The following is an 11,670-nucleotide window of genomic DNA, read 5'->3' on the forward strand; positions in this document are numbered from 1 at the left end:
AGCAGCCTCTTGAATCTTAGGCCAATATAACCCAAGTCTTAGAATTTTGTGGGCCGGGGCTCGCCACCCATGTGAGCTCCACAAATTCCTTCATGAACCTCAGCCAAAGCTGATTTTGCTCCTTCGGGGCCTATACATCTCATAAGGGGTCCAGCATAAGATCTTTTGTATAGTCTCCCATTTTGAATGACAAATCTAGCTGATCGAATCTTGATCAACCTTGCCTCTACCGGATCCTCGGGTAATTTGTCATCCCTTAGATATTCGATTATTGGATCCATCCAAAGCAACGTTTCGCTTCAATATAAGAAATTTCTTTCTCATGATAACTTGGAAAAGTTATCTCTTCAATGTAAACCGAAGGGTCTAGATTCTTTTCCTTGGCATTGGCTAGTCGGGATAGCTCATCTGCCACTGAATTTTCATTCCTCGAAATCTGAGATATCTTCAAATTCCGAAATTGGTTTTGAAATGCCCGCACTATCTCCCGATATTTTTGCAAGCGTGGTTCTTTAATGCCATACTCCCCCGGACTTGGTTGACTATAAGCCGAGAGTCACTATAAATAGTAACATCTGTAATAGCTAATGCTTTTGACAACCGAAGTCCTGCTATCAGGGCCTCATATTCCGCTTCGTTATTACTTGCATCAAATGCGAATCTCAAAGCATATCGAATAATAAATCCTGCTGGACTTTTTAATAGAATTCCAGCGCCTACTCCATCTTTATTACTCGAACCATCCACATATACCTCCCAAGTGGTTGGTATAATGGGATCCTCAATGGTGGGCTCCACCGGTGCAGTAGTTTCTACTACAAAGTCGGCTAATGCCCGAGCCTTGATTGCGCTTCGGGCTTAAAGCTCACTTGGAACTCACCGAGCTCAACCGACCGAGGATACCATCCTTCCGGACAAATCAGGTTTGTTAAGAACTTTACTAAGAGGAAAAGTTGTAAATACCTCAATTGGATGAGCTCGAAAATATGGCCTTAGCTTCCCGGCGGCCATCATGAGAGCCGAGCTCGCTTCTCAATCTGCGAATATCTCGTCTCCGCATCTAGCAACACGTGGCTTACCTAGTAAATCGGCCATTGTTTCTTATCTTTCTCCCGAACAAGTACTGCACCGACCGCCGAAAGGGATGTCGCTAGATATAGCTGTAATATTTCCCCCTTCTCTCGTCCGGACAGGATCGGTGGTTGTCCAAGTGCTTCTTTTAATTCCTTGAAAGCTTTCGGCACTCTTCAGTCCACTTTGCTTCCTTACTACCCTTCAGGTCTTTAAGTGCCTTGAAAAAAGGCAAACATTTTTCTTCGGTACTTGGAGATAAATCGATTTAAAGCAAGAACTCTCCCCGTCAAACATTGTACATCCCGAACGGTTTTGGGAGCCTCCATATCAATCGAGCTTGTATTTTGGCAAGATTAGCCTCAATTCCCCTCTCGTGATACCATGAAACCCAAAAATTTGCCCGAGGAGATTCCAAAGGCATATTTTTCTGGGTTTAACTTCATTTGATGCTTCCTCAGTACTGAGAAAACCTCAGTCAAATCTGCAATATGATTTGCTTTTGTAAAGCTTTTCACTAGCATATCGTCAACATACGCTTCAACATTCATTCCTATCAGCTCTTTGAAAATCTTGTTGACGCCCCCTCGATATGTTGCTCCCGCATTCTTCGGGCCAAAAGGCATGACCTTGTAATAATAGCTCTCACGATCAGTCATGAAAGCCGTATACTTCTCATCCTCCTTATTCATAAGGATCTGATTATACCTCGAGTAGGCATCCATGAAACTTAAAGTTTCATATCCTGCAGTCGCATCAATCAAGAGGTCAATCCGAGGCAACGGGTAGCAATCTTTTGGGCAAGTTTTGTTTAGATATGTGTAGTCTGTACACATCCTCCACTTCCCATTCGCCTTTTTCACCATCACCACGTTGGCCAACCAAGTTGGGCACTCGATTGGTTCTATGAAACCAGAATTCTTAAGTTTTTCAACTTCGCTCCGAACGGCTTCATACTTTTCAATAGAGAAATTTCTTCTTTTTCGTATCACTGGTTTCGCCTTAGGGTCTCTCCCGAGTTTGTGCTCGCAATGGCCCGATCGATCCCGTGCATGTCCTCAGCAGACCATGCGAATACATCCTTATTCCGTTGAAGAAATAACTTCAACTCATCTTTAAACTCTTCCACTGTTCGGACCCGATATAAGTAATCTTTTTCTCATCCTCGGTACACAGCTGGATTTGCTCCAGCTTTCTCCACCGGTTCGGGCCTTTGCATCTCTGTCTCTTCCCGATCATCTCGAACTTCTATGGGGAGGGCAGTAACCTTCCTCGGACCCTCCTTGTCTTTTAAGTAGGCAACATAACACTGCCGAGAGATCTTCTGGTCAGAGGAGACTTGACCAATTCCCATATCAGTCGGGAATTTTATCTTCAGGTGTTTTGTCGAAACAATAGCACCTATCTTAGATAAAGATGGTCGCCCGAGAATCATATTATAGGCTGGTAGTTCTCGAACCACCAAAAAATTGATTCGAACAGTTGTTTCCTTAGGAAAACTTCCAATGGAAAGATCCAACTGAACCGATCCTTCCGCTATTGCAGATGACCCTGCAAAGCCATATAGGTGTGTAGATGAAGGTTTCATCAAGTCCTGATCCACCTTCAATTTTTGATACACTTCGTAGGAAATTAGGTCAGTTGCAGACCCTGTATCAATCAAAACTCTATGCACTTCCCGCCGTGCAATCTCTACCTTGATGACTATAGCATCATCATGAGGTAAACAAACGTCTCTTTCGTCTTCTTCGCTAAAGGTGATAGAATCTTCACCATTCAGCTTCTTCCGCTTCTGTGCCTCTCCTGCTCCAACAAATTTGGATTTGGTTTTTACACTCCGGAATGATTCGAGCTCTGGTCCCTCGAAGATGGTAAGGATCGGTGACCGAGGAGCAACTTCAATCACTTCCTTACCTTTTTTAGACTTCGAGGCCTCCCTCGATCGTTCTGAACTAACCGAACGATCCCTTTTTGGAGCAGCCGCACGTGGGCCACGTGGCTCCTCCCTTCTCCTGCTAACAAAACTGGACAGATGTCCCCGAGATATCAATCTCTCAATATCTGCGCTTCGGATGACGACAGTCATTAGTATAATGACCATAGTCCTTGTGGAATCGGCAATACTTTCCCGATCCTGCTGCTCTCCGGGTTTCAAAAGAATTTTAGGCGGCCACTTCAAAATATTTTTTCTTTTGAGGATATTCAAAATATCAGCCCGAGGAGCATTCAATGGAGTGTACTCACTTCTACCGGGGGATCTTTGGCGCCAAGGCTGGGATTTTCCAACCCGATCGCGAACATTCTTCTTTGGCTTTCGCTTCGCTCAGAGCCTTTTGTTCCTTATTGGAGACTTTATTATCTCCTTGGCGCGCATCTAGAATCTCCATGACTTCAGCCTCTTCGGCATCTCTGTACCAACTCAAAGCATAAGTCGTAGGTATATCCCGTAGTAATAACTCCAGGAGTTTCCGGTTAGTGAGTCCTGTGAATAGAGCGGTTCTGGCTACTTGTTCATCCAAGTTTTCTATCTCCATCGTTACTTTGTTGAATCTTTTCGTAAACTCTCTCGATCGATTCGTTCTTTCCTTGTTTGACAATAAACAAGGTTTTTTCCGTTTTCTTGACTCGTATCCCACTGGAATCGCCCTATGAATTGGCGCGCCAATTCGTCAAAGTTTACGATCCTTCCGGAGGGGAGGTTAGAAAACCACTTTTGTGCTGCTCAGATTAGAGATGAACCAAAACCCCGCATAAAATTTCATCGGAATTACCCGAAACCGCCATGGTCTCTGTTGGTAATAGCCGATGTGAGCAGTTGGATCTCCGGAGCCATCGAATGTTGAGAAGGTAGGCAAACGGAAGTTATGGGGAAACCGATATCCCGCAATTGGCTCAGCAAAAGGAGTCTTCCGAATGACTGAGTAAATATCCTCAGTTATTCTTCCCTTAGCCAACTGCCCTAACTTCTCATTGATGTTGGCCAATTCTTGACCAATCTAGGTCGGGTGATCTTCAGCAATATGATCACGACCTCGATTAACACGATCATCTCGTGCTACTCGATCATCACGAACAACCCGTCCTTCCCGAGCATTCCTCTCGTCACGAACTGCTCGATCATCACGAACGGTTCTTCGACGGTGGGTGAGTGAGTTCTTACCCCCGTATCCAACCTTGTATTTGAATCAGTTGTACTCTCTTGCGGTTCTGTCGAACCGATCGCCTCGCCTCGGTTGATCATCGATCCTCCGAAGTCCTCGGTCTCCTTCACGGAAATTCTGATCAACATTCCGGTCTTCAGCCATTCTCTGGTCACGTGGCAATGCACGCCTCCCTGAATCACGTTGATCAGGCTCTTGTGGTAAAACCACTCGTCTGGTGAGCACAAGGAGTGCTTGGCTCACCTCCAAGAGTTGAATCTTTACCTGATCCAATTGATCTTGGATTGTATCAGGAGGAGGATTACGTCCTCCCTGGCCGTCATCCACCTCGATAGGATTTTGGCTTTCCTGGGGAATATCTGGATTATTCACTCCCGTGTATCCGAACACCGGAATTGCGTTGTGCAGCGGCTGCTGATCTAGTCACCATGGCTTTTCAAGTCTTTCCCACGAGACGGCGCCAAATGATGCGTCCAAAATCTGCTCAGCCCTTGGATCTCCACGTGATGTCCTGTAAAACGAAAGTGTCAGATGTGGCCCGACCGCTGGGGTCGGGAGTCCACCTCCGAAGGCTAAGTCGATTGATGAACTTAATCACAAACGGCTCGCTAGAAGCACGGAGCTAATGAATGAAGAAACGGGAAAGGTGATCTAGATAGCAGATCGCCGATAGCTTAGGTCTATCGCATGTATCCGAACTCGAGTCTCGTATAGTATTCTCCTTGATCGATTGATCCGTCCCTCACCTTGTATGGTAGTGAGGTTTATATAGAGTGTACCTTCGAATCTCCTTCGTTGGATGCACTTGAGCCTTCTTCGGGTAGTCGTTGGATTTCATCAGTGAGATCCGTTGAGCGATAGACTTCTACTAGTTTGGGCTAGTAGAGGACTCCTGAGATAACCGTTAGGTTATGCGATAGTTATCCCTTTGATAATGATTATCCGCAGCCGTCAGTTTGAGTCTGCCATCATCAGGGTGATTACCCTAATCCATAAGTAAGATTAGGGCACGCTTGTAGCCGAATAAGCTTTCTTCTTCAGCAAGCCATCTTCTGGATCCGGTTCGCTCGGGAGCGATTCGGTTTTTTCTCTCTCGACCTGGGTCGAGGGTCGGACCAGGTATGAACCCGGTCTGATCATAAACTCTCCATATCACTTAGCATATATCTCAATCAAGGACTCACCTTGTATCTTTCAAGTACACCTCTCCTTTAAGCAAAGCCACTCATAAAGTAAGGGGACCAAGGACTTAGGTTTTGAAGTATTTTTGACCAAACAATTTTACCAAGGCATTGATGACACTTGTATTTATTTCTCTTTTTTTTCTTTTGAGTAGTGAACTCTACATTACTCCACTACTGTTGGCTTGAATGACATGGTGGAGCAGACACCAGAAACCCAAGTTACTTTGTAGCTTTGCTTTGCATATGCCCACATAGACAGTGATGCGAGAGTTCTTTTCAATAATCTCCTTCCTAAGAGTTTCGATCAAGTCACCTCGATTCCTGAGTCGGAGTGCCCTCTCTAGTTCCAAGGAATTCAACTTTTACTTTCTACTCTTTTTTTTTTCTTCTTCTTCTTTTTTCTTCTTTTGTCATGCCCTACACAAAATTGATCTCAACTTCTAGCCAAAGAAACAAGGACCCACAAAACTCATAGATGGTTCGACGCCTTAAGTTAAGGGCCTTTTATTTTTCTAAGGAAAGTCTCATCTCAACATATATACAAGTTACCTTCCTCTCAACAGGGTTTTTATGTGTTCATGATGGGTACCAAAATCACTCTCATTTCACACATCATAGCAATTGAAAGAATATGTATAATAACCAAAAGTCAAAGTTAAAATCTACAACGCAGCTATACCCCCCCCCCCCCACACACTTAAGTAATGCAATGTCCTCAATGGATGTATGCTAAACAAAGAAGACAAATGAGGGGTATACCTTTTAGTCAAGATGTGCTTTTCATGGGAAGCTTTAGTCTTATCTTCAATATCAATGTATGATGGGGAAGGCACTCCAAATAAGAAAAACCGTGAATCGAAAAATCATCTCTAAAGATCTCAAGAAAAACATTCACAATGTTAAAAAAAATTCTCATCATACGTTGAGGTTCTCTAGAAGGTTTTGCATCTTTCATAAGATGAATATGATGTTGTTCAATGGAAGAGCTTAGACCTTTGATATGAGTGACAAACCAACCCAATGCTTCTCTATTATCATTCAACAGTGTGATCAACTCTTCTGCTTTGTCAGAAGTTAAATCAGAGACAACAATAACAGGAAGATGATTATCTTGTCTCAGGAAAGCATACTTTAAATTAGAAAGCAACTCTTTCAATTCTAGCTTGGGGGGTTCAATTATTGAGGGCTTGGGAATGGAGATGGAGATGTATAGAGGATTAATAGGCTCCAAAGGTGTGTGAAAATTTAAGACTTCAGAAAAAAAAGTTTCACTATCATCATCCAACATATCCATACATTCTTGAAATTTAGAATCAAAATCAATCTCAAAGTTGGTAATCACATCATTAGGAAAATCAAAATATTCCTCAAGCATATTGATCTGTTCTTCTATTTGTGATTGTTTCCCTATCCTGAACATATTAAACTCTACAGTTTGATTTCCAAAAGATAATCGTAAGAGGCCATTTCGACAATTGATTAATGCATTACTAGTAGCGAAAAATGGTCTTCCTAAAATTATTGGGATTTCATCCTTGATTGAAAAAGGTTTAGTATCTAGCACAATGAAATCAACTGGAAAAATAAATTCTCCCACTTTCAGTAAAACATCTTCAACCATCCCTTTAGGAATCTTAATTGACCTATCTGCCAAGTGAAGAGTAGTTCTAGTTGCTTTCAATTCTCCCAATCCTAGTTGCTTATAAACATGGTAAGGCAACAGATTTACACTTGCACCAAGATCAAGTAAAGCATGTTCAATGTGTGTATTGCCTATGACACAAGCTATGGTGGGGCTCCCTGGATCCTTATACTTGGCTGCTACAGGTTAAGTAATTATGGAACTAATGTTACCTGCCAAGAACGCCTTTTTGGGAATGCTAGTGATTCTTTTATGAATGCATAAATCTTTCAACACTTTTGCATAGGTGGGGATCTGAGATATGACATCCAAAAGAGGGATATTCACTTCTACCTTTTTGAAGACATAAAAAAATTTCTCCATAGTTGCAGTCTTCTTCTTATTCACTAGACGACTAGGATAAAGAGCCTTAGGAACATAAGAACTCTCATTTGAAATTTGCTCTTTTTTCATAGTTTCTGATAGTGGTTCTCCAAACTTAGGTACTGCTAAAGCAACTGGCTCATCCTCAACTTCTATGGGTTTCTCAGACAAACCCTTATTAGGAGATACTTGAACATTCTCCTCATCACAGTGGTCACTAATCTCGCTCTTTTCATTAATATGTGACTCACCTGTTAAATACCCTTTCCCACTTCTCAGTGCAGACACAGAATTAATTGAAGCTAAAGAAGAATGGGAGGATTCAACTTGGTTGACTTGATTTGGTGGTCTTTGATGAATCTGAATCCTAGGATTTAACTCAGGTTGGCTAGGCATTTTACTTTTTTCTAGCTTAGATAAAGCACTTGCAAGAGTGAAAATTTGTTTTTCCATATTATGCATAGAAGTCATGAAGGTGTTGGAAAGTACTTCCATATTCTTCTCTAAGGAAGAGAGACGAGAAAACTCTGGATTGTTAGCTCTGTTGAAACTAGGTGATGATTGATTTTGTGCAATGTAAGGCATACGAGGCACAATAGGTGGATTGATAGGTCTAGCTAAATTGGCATTCTAGAAATTTGGGGCTTGAGGGAATTGGATATTTGGATTATAAGAAAATTGGGCATTTTGCTTTTGAGGGACACCAAAGTGATTTTGTGTGGAATAATTGCTTAATCCATTTTGGTTTTGCCCTTGAGACCATGAAAAGTTAGGATGATTCTTCCACCCAGGATTGTACGTGTTACTGTACGGGTTTGGAAACATTGCACTGACATTTTCATGTTGGCCTCCAGAATAGCTAGGGCATTCATCAATTACATGTGTAGGAGACTGACACCATGCACACATAGCAATAGATTTGTCAATAAAATGTGCTTGACTTGGTGGTGCAGCTTTAACTACCAAAGTCTCTAACTTTTTCAAAATGTTATCTATTTGTACTTCCTTATGAACTTGGCTATCAACAAAATATCCCCTACTAGTCCTTTCAGACTCTTGGGTTGACTCCCATTCTCTAGTTCTATCTGCTAGGTCTAAAAGAAAATTCCAAGCTTCGGAATCATCAGTGAATGATGTAAATCCTGTGGGGCACATTGATTCCAAAAGTTGCTTTGTTTGGTAATCGATACCCTCATAAATTATTTGGCATAAATGCCATAATTCTATACCATGGTGAGGGCATTCTTGGAGTAGGCTTTGAAACCTCTCCATTACCTTAGCAAAGGACTCATTGGGTTTCTGACGAAATTGAAGAATATCATTTCTTATTTTGTTTGTCTTAGAGAAAGGGAAGAATTTCTTCAAGAATAGAACAGTAAATTGTTCCCATATGATAATGCTATCCCTAGGTAAGCTATAAAGCCACTTTTTGGCTTGGTCCTTTAATGCAAAGGTAATAAACCGTAGTCTTACGGCATCATCAGTAAGTTGTTGTACCTTCATAAGGACACAAACCTCCTCAAACTCCCTAAGGAACAAATATGCATCTTGATCAAGTAGCCCATGAAATTGGGGTAACATAGATAGATAATGAGATTTGAGCTCAAAATTATTACCCCTCACTTCAGGTAAATGTATACAGGAAGGTTGTGCAGATCGGGTAGGATAAAATCTATCCCTAAGACTCTTAGGTGGAGGTGGTGGAGGTAGACCTTCCATGGTCAAGGTAGACACTCGGACAATTCTATTTGTAGAATCACGAGTCCAGATACACATGCACTAACCACTTAATGCAATTAATGGCTCTTATGAAAGAATGAGAAATTTTTTTTTTAAATAAAAAAAAAAATTTTAAAAAAAAAGTACTAAAGAGTAAAAGAAAATAAAATAACAAAAACGAAGGGAAAGTAATGAATTTCCCATTACAAAGATTGAAACAATGATTACAAAGCTGTAAGGTTGCCGTATAGTTGAGCGCTTATAGGTTTGACAGCAAGGGAATCCGTATAGTCTTCGGAGCCACCTACAATCGAATCCTGGGGATTCTGCAGTAGACTGGGGACTACTATACGTTTTTGTTTCTACTCAAGTTAAGAGTAATATCTATGAATTTTTTTTTTAAATACTTTTTTTTAAAAAAAAAAAAAAAAAAAAAACTCCAAATAAACCCCACCGGCGCCCCAACCAAAAAACTTGTTTGTGAAATTTAAAAGTAACCGCAAGCGCACGGTATCGTGTAGCTAACGGGTCGATCTCAGGGAGATATGCCACATAGAATTTGAACTTCTTAATAGTAATGCGAGAGTGGAATGATTCAATTTTTTTTGTTAACTAAATAACTAAAATAAACGATCCTAATCTATATGTCTAATTCAATCGAATTGAAACGAAAAATAAATTAAACACAATCAATGCATAAATAAAAGACAGGAAAAAAATGCGAACAATAACAAAGCAATAAACAAAGAAATAAACAAAGCAATAAAAGGAAAAGGAAATAGCTAAAATGCAGATGCAACACCATCAGTCACCAGAAGCAGAGGCACGATTGTAGGCTTGCTCCGGTTATGTGGTCCGAGATAATGAATGAATAGGCAGAAAGTAAATAACAGAAAGTAAATAAACAAAGAAATAAACAAAGCAATAAAAGGAAAAGGAAATAGCTAAAATGCAGATGCAACACCACCATTCACCAGAAGCAGAGGCAAGACTGTAGGCTTGCTCCGGTTATGTGGTCCGAGATAATGAATGAATAGGCAGAAAGTAAATAACAGAAAGTAAATAAACAAAGCAATTAAAGGAAAAGGAAGCCTTAAACAAAAAAAGGCACGACTGTAGGCATCTCTGATCAAGGATCCAGGGGAAGGGAGAACAATAAATAATGCTGAAAGTAAATCCTAAATTAAGAATATGGAGGGGTAGATAGAAGCGGGAATGGAGGGAGGAGAGAAGATTAATAAAGAAGGTTACTTACTTGCGAATTGAACAAACGATTCGAATCTCAACCAACCCTAACAACCAGATCTAGATCTAGAATGATCTAAATCTGCAATTGCTTGACCCAGAGAAAAACGAATCTAAAAAAAATTGAAACTTAAACTTGAAGCTTGAACTTGAATTGCATTACATAAAAAGATTAAACTTAAACATTGAATCTAGAAATTTAAATCTCACTAATGCAAGCAAAGAAAACTAGAGAAAACCTTAATAAACTAAAGAGAGAAGAAAGAATGCTTCTACTAAGCTCTAGAACATGTTCTCCTTTGATGGAGTATGCTCTCCTTTTATAGAGTTTAAATGAGATATGAAGTACGGCTGAATTTGAATAAAACTCAGGGTTTCTATCTGACTCAACCAATTAGGGTTTTGACGTAGTAATCGCGCTAACTTAGAGTGATCAGATGCATAATTCCACCGTTGGATTTGAGGTTTAAGTAGTCCTGAAGCTCTCCTCCAAAAATCAGCATGATCGGACATCGGATGACCGTTCGATGAAGGGTTTGATCAAAACTGGACAGAGGCATTCAAAAACGGGATTTTTCCTCTTTTTCTTTCTGAATATAATTATTTTTCCTCTTTTTCTTTCTTTAATTAAATCCAAGATATGAGATAAGATATTGAGGTATGCAAGGACTCTTTTCCATTTGGACTCTCTCAATAATATCTCTGTAGATTTGATTTAAAATCTCAGCCGTAGATCAAATTTGCCTTCTTTATCTCTTCAATATTTCGGAGTTGGCCCATAGTCACACATCTCTAGCCCATCATGCTCCAGATCAGGCCCATTTTCGCATTTGAGAATTTGAAAGGACTTCTTGACGTGTAAAATAGCATGATTCAAGCCCAAAATCCAAATATTTGCTTAAATCTTAAAAAGTCCTAAAATCGGAAAAAAAAAAAAAAAACCCAAACCACCCCCCCACTAAATGAAAAAAAAGGTTCTTTTCCCCCCTAATTTTACCCACATAAATGTTCTCCCTATGTTTCCGCGGGGGGGGGGTGGGGGGTGGTCGTTCTTTTCGGAGGTTGTGGGTGGGTGGGGGGGGGGGGGGGGGGGGGGGGGGGTGTTAAAGAAGAAGAAAAAAAAAAAAAAAAAAAAAAAAAAAAATAAACTACCATCCACCACCTATTAATAATTTTTATATATAATTATTTATTAACTAAATTGGTGAGGAGGAAGGAAAGAAGGAAGGAAAATGAAAAAAACCCGAGACAAAGTGAACTTCTCCGAGCCTTTGTGAGATGACTA

General features: G+C 40.6%; 1 non-coding gene across 1 annotated transcript; it reads left to right on the plus strand.

The window, feature by feature from the left end:
- The first annotated feature begins 8,646 nt into the window (after nt 1–8,646).
- LOC148999061 (small nucleolar RNA R71) lies at nt 8,647–8,753 on the plus strand. The gene has a single exon (XR_016171038.1). It is a non-coding gene; the product is annotated as a small nucleolar RNA R71 (small nucleolar RNA).
- The last annotated feature ends 2,917 nt before the right edge of the window (nt 8,754–11,670 follow it).

The sequence above is a fragment of the Hakea prostrata genome, unplaced genomic scaffold, assembly GCF_041222555.1.
Source record: "Hakea prostrata isolate BN-2017 unplaced genomic scaffold, UWA_Hpros_2 contig_52, whole genome shotgun sequence".
NCBI lineage: Eukaryota > Viridiplantae > Streptophyta > Magnoliopsida > Proteales > Proteaceae > Hakea > Hakea prostrata.